Raw genomic sequence first — 19,239 nt, forward strand, 5'->3', positions numbered from 1 at the left:
ACAGCATTAACGTAACGCAAACTACTTAACGTCGTGTGCCCCGTAAATGCTCTGCATTTGATCGTGCCTCTCGCGAGGGGGATGTTTATACAGGAACTCCTACTTCTAGCGGAGTCCTGGCGCCCTCTTTCTGCCATTGTAGAGACTATGAGGCGGTCTTCGAAGGCCGCGAAGTTTGAATTCTACAAAATCGATTTCTTCTTGCATTTTTTCAATACATTTGCGGCCGCTTACGTACCCTACGTAAAAATTTCTATGTCATTCTGAGAAAGCTCAAGTTGAAAGTAAGCCATAAAATTGCAAAAAAACTAGAAAAACCAATTCTATAGTATTTTTGTCAACGTCTAAAATAGAATAAGATTTAACATATGTTAGGAGTACGGAATGTGGTATCCCCGCAATCCTTAGAATAACCTATTTCATCTTTCCAATTATAGTACAGGGAAAGAGCTGTGGATTTTGTTTATCATTGACTAGCTGCGGTTCAGTCACCCACAGGGGAACAGGAATGTTTTCTGACATTTTTACGTGCTGCTGGCCCCGTCCTTATTCCCGTAGGTTTCGTCGGCCGGTGTTGTAGAGTGGTTCGCTGTGAATTTGTGGACATGCAAAGAGCCTCAATTTTTCACACATAATCTTTAATGAAGAAAAAGTTTGCAAATTAGTACCAAACATCTGAAGTCAAGAAGAAAATTCTGGAGACGAGCTAACTAATCAGTTCAAAGTTTCCTTCGCCCCCTTATAACAATTAGTTTAACAGAAGTGATATTTAAATAAATAGTGATTTGAACAATCCACTCCACGCACACATACATTCACGTATTCACACAGAGAGCCACTGCCTCATGCCTAATTATTTATTTGCGAGTTGAAACGCTCCTTAATCACATGGTTGCTGGGGTCCACAGAAAAAAGGCAGGGTGGTATGACATGCAAAATACGAACACCGCCATTTTTATTTCAAAACGCAACGGTCGGGTTTAGAAACAATGCAATCACACAAAGGAATACTGTTCTGCCACGAATAAACAAAGTGGCAAGTATGTTTACACCCATTGTCAAATCCAGGCAGGCAGGCTAAAAAAAGAGTAATGCTTGTGGCTACATGGCTGAACAGGGAGACAGAACTAACGTTTGTACAAAATATTCGTTGCGGATTTGTTGTTGAAATAAATGTGGGGCCTAAAACACGCCTAAATTTCACTTTGTAATGACGTAACATACGCTTAGGTCACCTCTAGTGGATTGGTGTTTTAAGAGACCAGTATAGTTGGGAGTGTATTTACCTGCCATGTTTTGGAGGCATTGCGTTTATACTGAGGCTTCGTTCCGTAAATATGAAAGGGCGAAGTGTTATGCTGATTATTGCCATGGTTGGAGTTGTCACGTGAGTATGGTTCTATTTCTTCGGTAGTACTGATAGAGGTTTGTTACAATCATTTTGCTCGCAATCGTAGGCATATCCCCATATTATTTATTTATTCATTTATTAAAATACTCTCGAAGCCCGAAAGCGTTATAGAGAGGAGTGGTTAACATTTTATACAATGTTAGTGGCAGCCGTTGGAATGATGAAGAATCCGGAATGCTGGCGATGGAGGCGGGGAGGTGGTTCCCATCGTCGCAGGTCTTAGAAATGCAAGAGTGAAAGTAGGGAAAGTCGTAACAAGAAAAAGTAAGGGGGGGGAGACCCAAGAATCAATTTTTGTCAGCCTGATCTGAAACAATTGGCGACACGAATAGAACTGCGAGGGGACAGCAAATTTTTTTTGTCTTAACAGAATTTTGATACTTCAGACAAGTTGCAATGTTCCGATTTGGAATATTTTCAAGAGAACGGAGGGCAAATTTAGAGAAAGCATACAACGCCACAGATGTTTATTGGCGTGAGGCAAGAAGTGCGAGAGAAAATACTACCCATATACGGCTATTAGAGAAACTACGAAGTTTATATAGCTGGGAATGCTAAAAGTACCGCATTGCCTACCGTCTCTAAAATAAACTTTTGCGTGGTAGGTAATAAGAAAAAGTAGTCTTACCCAATGCAAGCCTTTACTAATAGTTGTGTTTGGCATATAAGTGACGGCGAAATTTGTCATTTCTTGATTGTGTGTGCTCCGGCCACAATGGCAAATATGCAAGGTTTCTATAAAATCACATCATAAATAATTTTGGACGTTAAAGTTTTTAACGGGGTTGCACGAGCTGAACGAAAAAACTTCGTATTGGGCTGAGCGTTTCACGTCTTCACTTTTTTAAACAGTTTAGAAAACAAAAAGTGTTTCCATTTCTTAAAAAAACTGGATAGTACAAGCGTCGTAATCCAACTTGAAACGCATTGTTCCCTAGTTGAGGAACCATAAGCGGGCACGTTTAGGTTGAGTACAAGAAAAACAAAATAGCGCCCTTCCACTCTGTGAAGAGAGATGAACTAAGAAGCTGGACGCAGGATACGCAGTGCACGAAGGAAAACACGTTTGTTCGTAATTTACACTTGAGCATACCTCCTAGCCAACTTGGAAGGACCCCAGCTTCCGTCTCGCGGAAAAACACGCAGCGGGAAAACGATGAGCGGGAGTGTTACAACCACGTCGTAGGCAACTTACTCTTTGTGTAACACACTAACGCAAATCGCTCTATCACTGAGAGGGCAAAGCAGAAGTCGGCTTGGGCCGTTCGACAGCCTCGTTTACACGTCCCGCCTGCGCAAAGAACATGTCGTCAGTAAGGGCATGAAGCCTATAGCTTCGCGTGCACCGCTACCCCGTGCCAACCCATGCACGCCGCAACCCGTTATGTGCATGAGCTTATGAGTGAAAAAAGTATCGAAAATATCGCTCTAATAGCGCGTAATGCGAACAATTATTGCTCAACGTTGGCGTTCCAAAGTTGCGTTCATCACGGAAGGATTTCCAAGCACTCGACGACCAGAAACCAGAAGACGCAGTGATGGCGGCAGCGACTATCTATTGCTTTCGTGACTACTCGCGATTCTGTTCTCGACGACGCGTCTTCCATTCCCGCTCTTCCTCCAAGCGAGCTACATGTGTTCATCCAATAGCGAGTTAAAGCTGGAGGGTCTCGTGTGTAGCACATCAACCCAGACCGAAACAGCGCAATTATGGAAGAAATCTGAAATGATGCAGTGAGCCATAGGAATTCCACGTTTGAATTTCGAACCAGCCCAACGGGCGTTATCGGTAGCGCAAATGCACAGGTGTGCGTGCATTCCCACTTCCCGAACCCCGCCCCCCAAACCATGCACGCATAAAGCGGCTACGGGTGATGAGCGCATACTTAGACGTGAAATACACCGGTGAAGATGTCGCTCGGAAAGCCGTTGAAGTTAAAAAACAAGTATCGGCTAACGCCAGCATTCCAAGCGAGCAAGTATCTCTTCGATACACACCTACACGTCGAGGTAAAACTTCAGGCGGCCACGGCGGTGACCGCCCCAAGTTAAAGAAGCCAGTGATCAATTAACTTGATCAAAATTATTTAAAGCTCAGAAAAAAGCCCCTGCTGCAACAATTCGTTTTAAAATGTGGGTAAACATTTTATGTAAAATGTGGTTAAGCCAATTCCATGCGCGAAGTGACTGAATTGAATGCGACAGAAATATGAAATTTTATCTGAAACCATCGAATTAAAGTATGCTTAAACCGACTTGGCCTTAGTGGAGCTATCTTGCAGTAAGTGACCCTTATTCGCTTAGGAGTAGCCAACGGGATCTTTCTTTTCATTTTTAATATACCATTATACTTCTCTAGGATTTTTCAAAATTACACCACGTACGAAGGGCCAATATCGGCGTTTCGAAAGCGCCAGGTCGTTTTTTAGAAACATACCGAACTTTATTTTCAGCTGTTTACTTAATTATAGGCCTATGATAGTGTGTTCGTCTAAATGCCTCGTACATTGTAGCCGTTCTTCTTGTAGACGTACGTAACTCTTTTCTCAGACAAGGTTCTATGGACACACTGATTCTTCCTTTTGCATGAGAGAGAATTTTTCGTCCATGATATACTGTTATCCTAAAAAGCATCACTAAGCTCTATATGTCAGGTATTGGCTGTATTCAAAAAAGACCCACGAAAGAATTCGATTCCTCGCTCAAAGACTCGTAATTGCAGTCATCATATAAATAAAATTTTCGTGGACACGGTGTACTATTTTTGACCCCCCTACACCAATGTACCAGATATAAATTCACTATCACTACTTCCGTGTAACGGTATACCCGACTGACCAAAATAATGTTGCTTGCTGAATAGCGGATCCGGAACACTATTTTAGGACAGTTTAATGATGGAAAAAGGCCGTGTGCTCGAAGAATTTAAAAAACGCCGCGGTAATTTCCAATCGGTTATTTTCAGCAGAATAGCTATTCATACAGGTGACGTCAGGCATCTTGAACTCACAATCAAGCAGGCCATTTTCAGGCGAAAGGGAAAAAACGGATATCGAAATCTAAGAAGGAATGCTTTGCTGGCAAAACCAGGCGGTCAATAAAAGGAACCGAGGACAATATTCTGCCGGTACAAAAAAAGTTCTACACCGCACAGAGATTGCGAAGAAGAGGTCCGGAATAATGGGTATACTACCGCCAACTAGAACAAACACGCCACCACCTCGCGTATTGTGATCTCTCTGATATCTAGTATATCCCCGAGGAAGCACCTCACAATGTCAAACATCATCACTTAGCCCCTACACTTCCCCAATGACAATATGCGGTCCCGTGATGTTTACCAGACTTCCAATATCTCGGGTCTTTTTTTCACGCTGCGGCAGTTCCCAAAAACAAAATACAGGTTATTTAAACAGGTAATATTTCCGTGCTAAGTTGTATGCGTTAGAAGCTATTGACCGCGATCACGATCTGCGTCATTGGTGCATGAAGGTCTTGCCACGCAACATTGGGGTATTGTACGGAAACTTAATTCTGGCATCGTGTTCCCGTGCAAAATTGATAAGCCTTTGTTTTCCTGGCCGCATGTTTGCACAAAAATCTGCTCTTGTAGAAAATTTTGTGCACTTTATTTTACGCAGCAGAAAACACTCGTGGCTTGTTTCTAAAAGGGCGGACTTCACAAGTATTGTTCTGGGATTATCATCTTTAGGTTTGCCCACTTTGTAAGCCTTTTGTATTGATGATGGGTTCATTTATTTATTTATTTATTTCAATACCTTCAATGCCCTGAGGGCGTCAGAGAAGGGACTGGGTAGGTGGCAAATACACAAACAATTGTACATATAGAGATCATTTAGGATACACAAGCAGTGCGGTTCAGATAAAGCAAACAATAAGGTTTCCAGGAATATACGACGCTAATATAATATACAGGTTTAAGAAATAAATAAATACAAAGCGAGCGTAAGAATACGATTAAATCCACCCATCAGAAAATGTGCATACAGACCGAAAGAAAATACCAAGGAATGTACAAGCAAACGAGTATGTAAGGCGAACGTACGAACACATGAAAAATAAACGCACCCACCAAAAGGAAAACAGCATCAAAGATTACAATACAGAAATAAGTATCCAATAAGCACACAATGCACTTATCTGGATAACCAGAAGAAGGAGGAGGAATAAACATTTAATTGAGGAGTGAGTGTTGTTGGGTTGCGGACATCCCCAATACAGGAATCCCAGGGTCCTCTGCAGCCTGTCTCACCCAGTCTAGAAGATATTGTTGGTGATCCGATTTCTGCTCAACTGACCCTCTTACTGCTGAAATGAGGAATGGGATTTGGGGCAAGGGATGGTGTGTGGCGGCACTCCCACACCATGTGGTATAGAGTACATGGCTCTATGCGGTATTCACAAGTGTATGTGTAGAATGTCGGGTGCACTAATTGTAGTAATGTACCATAAGGAAATGTGTTAGTGTGTAACTGTTTGTAGCTGACCGTGTCTTCGCGAGACATGTTGTGATGTGAAGGCGGAAAGGTTCTTCATCCCAAGCGGTAGTGGGCCAGGATGTCACTGTACGTTCTAGGGTTAATTCTCGTGCTGGGCTTATGGAAGGACTGGCTCACATCCCAGAAGGAGGCGCCCGGTGTATATGAGCTCGGCCTGCGGCATGAGCCGCCTCGTTCCTTTCCATTGATGAATGAGCCGGTGTCCATATGATAAACATTTCGGGTCAATCAGGGAGGTCTGATAGAATTTTCGCTGCTGTTGATGAAATTCACCTAACTTGAAAGTTTCGACAGGCTGTCTAGGAGTCTCATATGATGGTGACTTGTGCTTTGCCCGTGGTAGCTGCAAGGGCAATGGCTGCTTCTTGAGCGGTGTTGATGTCCTTAGTAGGTATTGAAGCAGAAGCTAGCTCCAGTCCCTGAATATGGACTATGCTGATGGAGTAGGCTGTTCGATTGGTGTATAGCCAGGCATTGGCGTACCTAACGTCAGGCCGTTTCCGGTGTGCAGTTCGAAGAGCTTAAACTCTGGCCTTGCGTCGTGCTTTGTTGTGGAGCGGACGCATATTTCTTGGTACCGAGGCAACAGTGATGTTCTTTCTAGAGGAATGCGTTGTTGAGCGCAGTTGTCTTTCGGGACTTCGTAACCCAGTTTTTGTAGGGTGTCTTCCCGTCTTGGTGAGTTTTAGGCCTTCCAATTGGCTAGTTATGTGTACCTCAGCCAATTCCTCTCAAGTGTTGCGCAGGCCTAATTGCAACAATTTGTCTGTAGAAACGGTGAGGGGTAAACGGGGAGAAAACGTGTAGGTTTTCGGATCAAAATATAGGGTTTTGTTTTCTTTATTTTTGAGTGCTAGATATTGCATTCCATACGTAATTGTACTCGTTAATATAGCGCTTGCACAATTTAATTGGTGTCCTTTTTTCGATGCCTTACGGCGACTTGTGATATGGCGTATGAGATGTAGAACTTGATGAATTTTGGTTTGCAGTTTATAGAGCGTTACCATGCCCACTCAGTCTTGCTGTAGCGTAAGTCCTAGTAGGCGGAGGGTTTCTACCTGTGAGATTGGAGCATTGTTTATTTGAATTTCTGTCAGAAATTGGTGCCGGGGTTCGACCTCTGGTTTGTTTTTTAAGCAGCAGTAATTCGGATATTTCTGGAGAGCAGTACAGGCCACGTCGGTGAAGGTACTGTTCGCTGGTTTGAATCGCTTCTTGCAAGGCGTCCTGATGCGTGCCGGCAGATCCCGTGCGTGCCCATATTGTAATATCTTCGGAGTAAATGCCGCGATTGATGCCTGGGATATAATTCAATTGTTATGGAAAGTCTTTTATTTCTAAATTGAAAAGTAGTGGTGATATGACAGAGCCCTGGGGTGTTCTTTTCGGTGGTGTCGGGAGTTTGTCAGTTCTAAGGTTCCCGATTTCATTTGTCCCTGTGTGGTCTGTCCAGAATATTTGAACAAAGTTGTATGTCCGCTCGCTGCAGTGGGTTGATTGTAGGCCTTCTAAAATAGCATGGTGCCTGACATTGCCGAAGGCACCTTTGACGTCAAGGGCCAAAATGGCACTTTTATGTTCGCTGCTTAGATTGTCCAGGATGTCTCCTTTGATTTCAAGGAGTATATATTGAGTAGAAAGTCGCGAGCGGAAGCCGTACTTGCGGTGAGGCCAGTGATCATTGTCTTCGAGCTAAGAAGCAAATCTATTTTACTTATCAACGCAGGATGTCAGGGAAATTAAGCTTAGGTTTGTGAAATGTATGGGTTTTTAGGTTTGGGAATTAAGCTGATGTCAGCATGTTTCCTGAAAGTGGGTACTTAATCCTTTTGCCATTGCTTTTGCCATCACATTTGACTCTGTCGTGACCCGGCGTTGTGTTTCTGATCAGGGTCTGAAGAGCTGCTGTTCTTTCCGCCTCCGTAAAGGGGCTGTCAAGGTCTCGGTTGGAGTTACCAGCATAAGCGGGGAGCAGACGAAAGGTGGCGGGGATGGGGCGTATGTAACGGCCAGCCAGGTCTCTAAGTAATTGTTTGTGGTCGTCCCCGTGGTATTGGTGAATAGTAATAGTAATAGTAATAGTAATAGTTTATTTTCATCTCTGGAAATATACAAATCAACGTCGAGTCAGCCCTAACCATGCAAGGCTTGTCGGGCCGTACGCGGGAGTCAGCACACGCACAAAATGGTATTAGTTAGAGGTACACAAAGTAGAAAATAATGAGACGCCGTATATGGCGGGAGGCGACTGCCTTCGTTTCTGTATTACCGATAAGCGTTTTGAGAGTGTCTCAATATCGGCCGTCGCTCACCGTAGCTTGTAGTTGGTCGCAAAGTCGGTTCAAGTTCTGGCTACTGAAATGATGTGCATTTTCGATGGTCTCAGCAGTATTTTGAGCTATGCAGAGCTTGAGGGCACGGTTGGATTTCATTTTTTTCCACCGCTTGATCACGCTTCTTCGAGCCTCCCGTAGGGTTGGAAGGTGCGGGTCAGTGTCAGGGTTATCGGTGGTAAGCTGAATTGTTTTGGTGTGTTTGAAAACCGATTGAATAATTCCTTCTGACCATTGCTAAATGGAATCAAAGTTGGTCGGTTGGGTCTCTTCACGGAATGCTTTCTAGTCAGTGATCTTGACTTTTCCGAGGCATGCGGGGTTCTGTAACAGGCAACAACAGACTCTATTATATAGTGAACGCTCCCTAACGTTTCATTCAGTTGGAGACACTCCTCGTATCTGATGTTTTAAGAGAAGGTGACATCAGGGGTTGTCTCCCTGGATACACTATTTCCTGATCCGGTCGGGGTGGTTAGATCATTCTAGAAAGTGGTGAGGGACGCCTGTGGAGGACTTGAGATGTTTAATATGAACAGGCTTGCTTGGGATTTTGTCTTCGGCAGGAGGTTAATAAACGTGTATTCTCATGACGAAGAAAAGTAGTGCGGCACCATTGTGTTGTCTTTCTTGACGAGGATTAGAGCGGGCTACTTGCCTATAGTAAAATTATGAGTTTTGTATTGGTTAGGGACCTGTTATTCCACTGCCAAATTGTGAGCTTGTATATTTGTATACTATTCCGCGGCCTGACCATCCGGAAGAAGGGGGAATTCAAATGCGCGTTGTCTTCAGACATTTTTTTTCTTGTGGGCTAGACCGCTTTTCTGTTCTAGGACGGAGAGTCGCTGGTGACGCCTATCGAGATGTGTACGTAACGCCTGGACAGCTTGTTCGACCATGGTTTGGTGTTTGCGAAGGCTTGGTCAAAGCGCGACTGTTGTTCCTGAAGTGGCTGTTCTGAGGGCGCCATCCTGGATTCTAGGGCAGCTACGCACTGGATTGTCTTTTTGCAGAGCTGCATTATGGCGCTAATGCTTGTCGTGATGTTTGCCGTGATGTTTGATTGAAGTTCAATTTGTTTTGCAATCACTTGTATCCTGTGCTCAGTCTCGGGAACTGAAGTACACCGTGGGCTTAAACCATTGTTGTCCTCTTTATTCTCGGTGGGGGATTTTGAGGTGCACGGCTGTTGAAATGTGGTAGGTGGTAGTTGTGGTGTTTGCTGCATGTTGTGAAGTGGTGTATGGTGCAGGAGGAGAGGCTTGGCAGTGAAGGATTGGTTAGCGTCTGTGGCCACCTCACCTTGTCCGTTCTTCTTGTTCTTGCTTTTTTTGTGGGCTCGGCAGGGTCGGAATGGGGGCCATTGTTTCCACGCCTGTGGAGGGTTCTGCGTAGCCGTTGATATTCAGTTTGCCATTGTGGTCTGCTCCGCTTGGTTTCTCGGGACACGCGGTGGTGGGTTGTGTTTCAGGGGGCGGATGCAGTCCTTGCTTGCGGTTTCATGGGACAAACCACATATTTTTCACATTGGGATGCAGTAGTTATCAGGCAGCGCATTGCCCAAGCCACACTAGCAGCAGATTTTTTTTATCTGGAGGGGGTCATACGTCTTGTTATTGCCCAAGAGCCCCGCAGAGAGAGCAGTACTGGTGTGTTCTTTTGTAAAGTCGGCATCGAGTAAGTGTGCAGGCGACATTCATGTAAAAGGGAACGTGAGGTCCTTCGAACATGACAGCAGCGGTATTAGAGCGCCCCAGCACCCTGGCGTGAAGACGTGGGGGGCCAGTGGTGATTAAAAGGGCTGCCAGTTCTTCCTTCTTTGTCCCGGCTTCGAGGCCATGAATGACCCCACGCGTCGTATTTGGAGGCCGCTTGACAATACAGAGTTCGATGTTTTGGCATTCAAGTAGAAGTTAGGTGATGGTTCTGGGTACTTCTGCGAGGTCCTCGCTTGCGGTACTTGCGACGATCAAGTTTTGATCCCACTGGGTTTTTATGTTTACTTGGCTGTAAAAATCTCCTAATGGTACCTTTTCAGTTGTGCCAAATCCTTGCGTGATTAGTTGATCTCACCATCTTGACAGGCAGAGTCCCGTGCGTGGGCGGTAGATAATTTTGTGTTCGTTGTCAGGAATGTTAAGTAGGGTTTGTCTGGGTGAGTGGTTCACTGTTGATGTCTTTACGCACCCCTCAAAGGGTTGAGTGATCTGGTTAGGCATTGGTCTATTGGCTGGAAACGAACGTCCAAGATGATTGGGGCTTATGGTGCGTTGTTTAGAAATTTCAGGTTGTCTTACTTGAGCGCTTGCTTGTTTGCGGGCCCGCAAGATCTTTATCCCAGTCCTGCTTGGGCGATGATTCGGCCACTGTTGTAGTCGTATTCCATGGTTTGAATTCCGCTAGGATCACCTGATGAGTTTTCAGCAGTGACCATGATTTTCCCAGTTGCAGGGTAAGCGTTGTCACTTTCGCTTTGGTGGGGGGTCAACGCGGCATAAGTGTGAAGAGCAGGCGCCACATTTGCGGCGGATGCTGCATCGGGCAGTGAGCAGTCGCGTTCCATGGTTTGGTTTCCCGCGGAATCTGGTGATGGATTTTCGGCGGCGTCCATAGCTTGCCGTGGTGCAGGTAGTGTAGTTGAGATGGTGGCAAGGCCAGTAGTCGGTGCCTCAGCCGCAGTTGCAGTTTTTTTGTGGACAGTTGCCGACCTTCGTGGTTACAGTTAGCTGAACGCTTCGGCTGTCCCGGGTTTTCCAGCCAGGGAGACCGTCTATACTCACTCCAGTAAACCTGATTAGTACTGTCTTACACAGGGCCACTTTACGGTCACACTGGTGCTATTTTAGGGCCATAATAAACAAAGAAACGCAACAGTAACATAAAAAGCATAAATAGCAGTGGAAATAGAGGAGCTGAAATAACTATTTACTGGGAACAAAAATAGCGTTCAGCCACAGTTCGAAATACGCGCGTATCGGTGATTGTGGCGATTGAGGTTGGAAGGGGGTTCCTCTGTTTGGAATGGTTTGGGGATGAAAGAATCAAAAAATACATTTGTATGGCATTGCGGAACTTCAACCTTGAAGGGATGATCAGTGCGTGTTGACATATATGACAGACTGGCTAGTAGTGTGATGTTCAGAATTTGGTTTCAATGGTAGATCTTGGCAAATAAAATAATCCACCTAGTTGTCTGTGCAAAGAAAGATTGGGTACGTTAAAGGTCATCTTTATAGATGTTACAATTGGTACGCGAGAGTGGTTGGCCGTGATTAAACATGCGCTGCGGTTTCGAACAACATTTAAAATGTTAGTAGAATAGTCTAATCCCGGGTCTCAAACTGCGCAGAAATATTCTAGTTCGGGACGCATTACTTTATTGTACAGCATCAATTTCAGGTCCTAATGAACAGTACAAAAGTTACGTCACTGTAATTTACTGTCACAAGTTGCCTGTAATGCGTGCTCTTTCAGTGCAAAGCGAAGTAACACTGTCCTTTCATTCATGTCTTGCTTCAATTCGTTCACGTACCACGCCAAAATCTGAAGGGTATTTCTGCCGGAGAGATTTTCAATGTCACCCTGTGTATTGAAATACCTTTCGCATCGGATCTATAAGTAGGTCACTGTGCATGCGGACTTCCTCATTTTTAGCTAGTGTCGATGAAGTTGGTGTTCCTAGAAGTTGATTGTTTTTCGTTTCAACGTCTGCTGTTTTTTCGTTACCATGTTACTATGTGTTTTTTGCGTGCCGACCTCCTTTGTTATTATTTCTTGATTTTCTAACAAGGCGCATCGTTTCCTTGTTTGCACCCGAACCGAAGGGGTCTTCATGCAGCAAGCGCTTTAGTAGGAAATATGTGGTGATGTCTGCCAATGTCGACAAATGGCGATGCCATTTAGCGGTTAAAATCTGCTGCGTCGCTTTCAAACCTTGAATGTACGTCGTTTCGTAGATACCCTACTCACATTGATCTCTTCCGACGAGCATTCCGTGTTTACATCAGACAAGCACTCCCTTGTGCGCTTCCGCAGTAGTTCCAAATGACCAATGCACCACGCCTGAAGCCAAGAAAGGCAGCGCAGTTGCACCGAAAATGGAGACCAATCCTGTGTTGTCAAACTGCCGTCTTCCTCGAGGTAGCCACTGAAAAGACCCCGGTGCCAGCCGCCCGTGCATATGCTGAAACAATTGAAGAAGTACCAGAGTTATGTGCCTGCTCCCTTTTTGGCACTAGAACATCCTTCTTGCAAACATAATGTTCATTTTATGTACCCGTCCTGTTATAATATTCGGAATTTTATACCACAATTACGCACATTTTTTTGCGCATTAAAGATGGCCTCTTAAGACAACTTTCACAGTATTGTCATCATAATCGTCATCAAATTGAACAGCCTGATTAGGTCCACTGCAATATGAAGGCCTCTCGCCATGACCTTAACCTTCTCCTCTCCTACGCTACTCCAGTCTACTCTTTGTCTCCTAAATTACTCATGTTTCCCTTCAATAGGAACATTGATCTTCCCTGCTCGTAGAGACGTCACCACTAATCCACTCCGTTACCCTAATTGTCCAAGAATTGTCAGTTTGTGTAACCAGATTGGGGGCACAACTATATTTCTTTTTCTTTACTTCAACTACGATATCACCTAGTATAAGCTTGTACCTTTCTCCAGAAAGCTTGTTTCCTGTCCTTAACAGTTACTTCTACCAATATTATTTCCATTGCCCGTTGAGCCGACCTAACGTTGCTTTCCTTTTACTGAGTAAGGCGCAAGTTTCCGCTCAATACGTGATCACTGGCAGTATGCACTGGTTGTATATTCTTCTTTTCAGTGATAGAAATAGCTAAGGTTGCCCTATTCCGCAGTGTTTGACCCATGCTCTCCAGCCCATACCTATTTTCTGCATAAATTTTCTCCCGTGGTTGGTGTTAGGAGTGACATCTCCGAGGTATTTATATTTTTTACGTCTTCAAGCGTTCCAGTACATATTGTGAAGAGGGCGCATTTGCCATGCCTGATTATCATCACAATCTCTTTATCATATTTTATTTGTAGCCCAACGGCCATCCTTTCTGTTGGTAATTTCTCATGCATTCTTTCCAAGCGTTCTGGAGACTCCCTAACTAAGAGTATAATGTAACAAGCTCAAATGGCTCAAGTATACTCTGTTCATTCGCAATTCTGTGTTTTCCCAGTCAAGCTGTCTGAATAGCCCTCCAGATAAGCCGTTAAAAGCTTTGCCAAGATGCTATGTCTTTGTCGTGGGTGTATTTGGACAGAAAATGTGTCCATTTGCTTGAGACGGACTGGCTTGCCCGTAATTATATATGTAGGTCAGAATACTAGAATTTTCTGTAGATTAACAATCCCACCCCGTGGTCTTTCTTTCCTTGATCTCTCCGATTTCACAGAATATGCCGTCTAGCCGCATCCATGATGCTACCTACTATTTTTTTATCTTCGCACAACTCTATAATATCCGGCTTATTGTCGGAGAGCTGAATGACCAATGACCAATACGGCTGGTGTTTGTACAGGGTTGGTGCATAGAACGTTTTAAATTTCAGGTTTTAAGGAAAGAGCAAGGGTCTTAGCTGGAGTTTCTTGAGGACGCTGCAGGAACTGTTTTTTCTGAATAGCTCTCTCATTGAGTTCTAAGAATGCATTGGCTGGAAGAGGAAAAACAGCGAACTTGCGAAAACCGAAGAAAGATGGATTTAATCGCCATACTGTGAATTGATGGCGGGTATATTCACACGTGTTCTCAGTTTGATACGACCTCCGGCTGCTGCATCAATGGATCCTCAGTTGGCTCTGATTTTTGACGCAGCCCCTCAAAATTTGTTGCAGTTCCATGTCGCCATTACTATAAGAGAACTCATACACCCAATAGCTACCGAAAGTTATCCACCGCCGGTGTCAAATGGAAATCATTGGATGACTCTTTTGCTTTGTACAAATGAAGTCATCACTCGTACTACTGGTGGGGTTTCGGGAAACAGGCGCAAGTGTACATTCTACTTAGTGCGACGGAAACGACTTTAGTTTTGATTACGCTAAAGTGTCGCAACTTGTTCCTTTGACCTTGCCTTGTCTAACTTAGGTGGAAATATCAGGGTGCTGTAACCCCGGGCAGTTTTTATGTATAATTTCTATCAAGCTTCGTTTAATGACTTGAAATAAGCACTACGCTACTTCTAATACCTCTATCCACTTAGACGAATACTGAGTCTGGTATCTGGCTAAATCTAAGTGTAGTATATAGACTGCCTCGGTAGGTGTTTGCATGCAGACTTTCCCCGGGTGTGGTTGTTTCCGTTAGTACCGTTCTGCTCGATGATAATACTAGCATCCAATATTACAACAAAATCATTTCCGTCTGAAAATCAGAGCCCGGCAACGTTTTGAAAATTTTTTACGTTTTTGTAGTCAACCAGTTGAACCTCAAAGTCAGCTTAGGACCACAACTGCATCCACTTTGCAGTTAACTTCTTTTATATTGTGCTTACAAAATTTGCGCTAGTTTGCAGCAAAACGGTGGAGCTACTCTTGCAGCCGTTAACAGGCTGCTGTATTTTCTTTGCCGTCACGTTCCTTAACCTCACGAAGTATTTCTCTGCAGCAACGCACGGCTCCTCAAACGCAAGAAACTTATACTTCTGGCTATTTTTGCCAGCTATATTTGCCAGACATTAAGGTGCTATTTCACCTATTCTGGAAACAGGATTACGAAACAGTAGTAACCAGACGCATGGTTGGGGTGACTTCACCATAGCAAGCATGCTAAGGGGCAACGTTACCTTCTCTCGCTTTAAATACAAGCGTAACTATTGTGTCGTTAGACTGTACTATTGGGAGCAAGCGTCCATGATCTAGAAACTGAGCAGCTGAAAAGCTATATCATCAGCACTTCGAAAATCTGCGCATACTGAACAGGCCCTGGTATTCCGGGCTATGTTAAAAGCATGCGTAATGTTTTGGTTTCTCCTAGTCAATCAGCTCTTGGAACGTTAAAATTCCGAATGCTTCCTGCTCGTGCTCCCATAATGATAATGGTGACGATGATAATTTCGCTGCTATCACATTTTATCGGGTGTTCAACGGTAAAGCCGTATGTTGCGACAGCTTTCCCAAAACCACCTGCAATCGTCCTGCTTCTTGGTCTAGTACGCTCCGTAATGCTTTTTTAACACCAGTGCTCCGTCCTTTTTTTCGGCTTCGCCAGCGTCAAAATAGTGTTACCGTTTTGGTCCGCGGCAGCCCAGCGTCATGGAGAGTGGGTGTGAAAGCAGCACCTGAACGCCACGTAGAACCCAGTGCGGGCGGAATCATTCATGTTGTGTGTCACTTCAACAGCTTTAGAAGGTTCCATTCGGGGCGCTCGGAATCTGTGTGGCGAACTACCGCTTCAGCATGGTTAGAGTTTCTGCACGTGGTTTCTGAGCATCCGTGAATTCGGTGGAGAGGGCCCAAGGGCGAAGAACACCATTAAAAGCGTCTTAGAGGAGACCACTCCGTCAAAAGTTATCGTAGATTATCTCCCTCTCAATTAAAGTGCTGCTGCCACAATAGATCTTCAAAACCGGCTTCTCCAGCGCTGCTTCCGCCATCGCTTGGTTTCAGTCGTTACCACCTGATGGCGCAGCCTTGTCATCGGTTCCAATTTCTGACGCGTTCGGTGCGCTCCATTTATTTGGTGGTCAGATATCGGTAGGTGATATACTAGCGGACCTCGCTTGGACGTCGCTTATAGGCAATAAGGCTGAGCCGCTTCTCTGAAGCCAGCTTGGCCACTGCTTCGTGCGCCTCGAAGCATGTCTCATTTCATCGCCTTCTTCGCCCCAAAGCCGTGTACCCCTACAGCCGCCCATTCAGCCACTAGCTGCCTTATTCCCGTTGCCTGGCAGGTGGATGACAACAAGCAGAAGGCGGTGTTAACAAAAGGGATAGCGGGTCCCACAACAGATTGCCGAGGTTCACCTGAAACTACACAGCAGTTGAAGTTTAATTTGGCCGTGATCTATCGAGAGGCAACCGAGTAGCTGCGTTCGTTCGTAGTACTGCTTCAAGAGGCCGCACCTTAGTGTGGCTCTTGGTGAGTGCCACCCCTAGATAAGGGTACTTGGTGGCCCACTGCGTCCCGTCACGCTCTAGTTTTGCAGTCAGTGTTCTTGTTTAGGCGACACAGGCTGGTAGTGGTCTTCCTGCGTGCAAGCGAAGGCAAAGTGACGCGCCCCTGCTCGACACAATGTGGAGAGCGGACTGTAGCTGCTGCGTTTTCCCAGCCAGCAGGACAATATTTAGGCGTTATACCCGGGCCGGCAGATTTCGTGCGCGCTGCACTCTGTCCTCCATTATCATAATCATTATCAGGATCATCATCCTCATCATCAGCAGCAGCAGCAGCAGCAGCCGCAGCAGCCTGTCTACGCCCACTGTAGGGCAAAGGCCTCTCACAATATTCTCCAATTACCCTCGTCCTGTGCTATATGCGACCAATTTATCCCCGCAAACTTCTTGATCTGACCTTCCCATCTAACGTTCTCCCGCCCCATGAAACGCTTGCCTTCTTTTAGGTATTCACTCTGTTACCCTTAATGAAGAACGGTTATCTTGCCTTCGCATTGTATGCCCTGCCCACGTCCATTTCTTCTTAATTTCTACCAAAATGTCCTTAACACGCCTTTGCTCCCTGACCCACTCCACTCTCTTATCCCTTAAAGTTACACCTATCACGTTCCGTTCCATTGCACGCTGAGTCAGCCTCAGTTTAAGTTGAACCCTCTTAGTGAGCCTCCAAGCTTCTGCCCCGTAGGTAAGCACCGGTAAGATGCAGCTGTGATACACTTTCTTCGTAAGTGACAATGGTAAGCTGCCATTCATTATCTGAAAATACCTGCCGAGTGCACTCCATTCTTATCTTTCGAATTATATCTGCCTCATGGTTGAGATAAGGTGTCACAACTTGGCCTAAGTAGACATAGTCGCTTACTTGTTCCACCGCCTCGCCACCTATCTCAAACCGCTGTGCTATCCCGAGGTTATTGATCATGACTTTGGTTTTCTGCATACTATTTTCAGGCCCACGTTTCTACTCTGTCCAATTCAGAAAGCAAGCTTTGCAATTCCTTCCCTGAGTTACTTAACAAGGAAACGAAATCAGAATATCTGCGTATACTAAGGTATTCTTTATTAACCCTTACTCGCCCCTGTTCCCGAAACAATTTTCTGAATACTTCTTGTAGCATGCCGTGAATAACGTTGACGAGATTGTGTCCCGATGTCTGACGCCCTTCTCTACAAGTCTTTCACTGCTCTCCTTATGAAGGTATATTGTAGCTGTGGACCCATTGCAGAAATCCTATAGTATTCTTAAATAATGCTTATCTACACCCTGGTCCCGTAATGCCTCAATGACTGCTGAGGTTTCGACCGAGTCAAACGCTTTCTCATAATCTATGAAGGCTATATATAGGGGTTCAGTATACTGAGCGCACTTCTCTATAACTTTATTGATCATGTAAATTTGGTCCATTGTTGAATAGCCTTTACGGAACCCTACTTGTTCTAGAGGTTGACTGAAACCTAAGGTTGCAGAAATTCTCTAGGCGATTACTTTGAAAAGTACGTTGTAGACGGTTGACAGTATGTTGATCGACCTGTAAGTTTTCAATTCCTTTATATCACCTTTCTGATGAAGTAGGATGATGTTCGCGTTCTTCTATGATTCCGGTACACTTGCGGTCATTAGGCATTGCGTATACAGGTTTTTCATTTTTTCAAGTACAATTTCTCCGCCGTCCTTGAAGAGGTCTGCTGTTATCAAATCCTCAACAGGTGCTTTGCCTCCTTTCGTTTCTTTCAAAGCCTTATTTACTTCTTCTGTCTTTACTGCTGGGATGTCTATCTCCTCTGAACTGCTTTCTCGTACAACATTATACTGGATGCCCGGCTACTGTAGAGATCCCTATAGAACTCCTCGACTACTGTGACTAATTTATCCCTGTTTGTAATGACATTGCCTTGCTTGTATTTAGGTGTACACATCTGATTTTCCCCCACGTCTAGACGCCTCTTCACTGCTTTCAGGCTACCTTCATTCTTTGCAGCGTAATCGATCCTCTCTATATTATACTTCCGTATGTGAGCTGTCTAACGCTTATTGATGAACTTTGAAAGGTCCACTAGTTCTATTTTGTCAGCTAGGGCGGATATTGTCTTTCCCTAATCAGATTTTTGTCTACTGGGAAAGGTTACCAGTATCCTGTCTAGCCAACTTGCCTTGACTTCTACTGCACACTCAATGAAAATGCGTGTAAGGTTGTCGCTGGCTTCCTGTGTCGTAAATTCTGCGTCCTCGGTAAGAGCTGAATATCGGTTCCGCAGCGCGAACCTGAATTCCCCTACTTTACGTCGAACTGTTAGCTCAACAATTGCCTTCTTTCGTACTAGCTTGTTACGGTCCCCCCTGAAATCTAGCCTAATTCTGGATCTTACCATATGGTGGTTGCTACACCTTACGCTTTCGAGCACTTGCACATCTTGCATGGCGCCAGTGTTATCGCATAATATGAAGTCTATTATATTTTGATGCTCCTAATTATGGCTCCTGCATAATACTGACAACTAAACCCACCCGCTGTCCTTGATCCGTCTCTCTATTTCAGCCAGGAGCAGAATGAACACAAGTTAGAACAATGAGTATCTCTTGCGCAGTCCTCGAGGCAGCTGTTCTGGCCTGTAAGGAAGTTGTCTCAGTGGATCACTACCTGCTAACCAATGTAAAGTCTGACAAGCAGCTGCAAGAGCTAGTCGGGCAGGACAAGAACTTTCTTTGTCTCTGACAGCTCCGGGTACTCCGTGGAATGAAATTCCAGTGCACTGTCTAGAAAAGGAAGCAGTAGGCTTTTTTTAATATGATACCCTAAAGGCCCCGGAAGGCATTATATAGGCGGTGGGG

General features: G+C 44.8%; 1 long non-coding RNA gene across 1 annotated transcript in view; it reads left to right on the plus strand.

Moving 5' to 3' along the window:
- The first annotated feature begins 1,219 nt into the window (after positions 1 to 1,219).
- LOC144166096 (uncharacterized) overlaps positions 1,220 to 19,239 on the plus strand; it is a 69,598-nt gene continuing 51,578 nt past the window's right edge. The window contains exon 1 of the long non-coding RNA XR_013321568.1: positions 1,220 to 1,387. This is a non-coding gene — a long non-coding RNA (uncharacterized LOC144166096). The remainder of the gene's footprint in view (positions 1,388 to 19,239) is intronic.

Source organism: Haemaphysalis longicornis, unplaced genomic scaffold, assembly GCF_048455015.1.
Source record: "Haemaphysalis longicornis isolate Haplotype H1 unplaced genomic scaffold, Haemaphysalis longicornis Haplotype H1 scaffold_16, whole genome shotgun sequence".
Lineage (NCBI taxonomy): Eukaryota > Metazoa > Arthropoda > Arachnida > Ixodida > Ixodidae > Haemaphysalis > Haemaphysalis longicornis.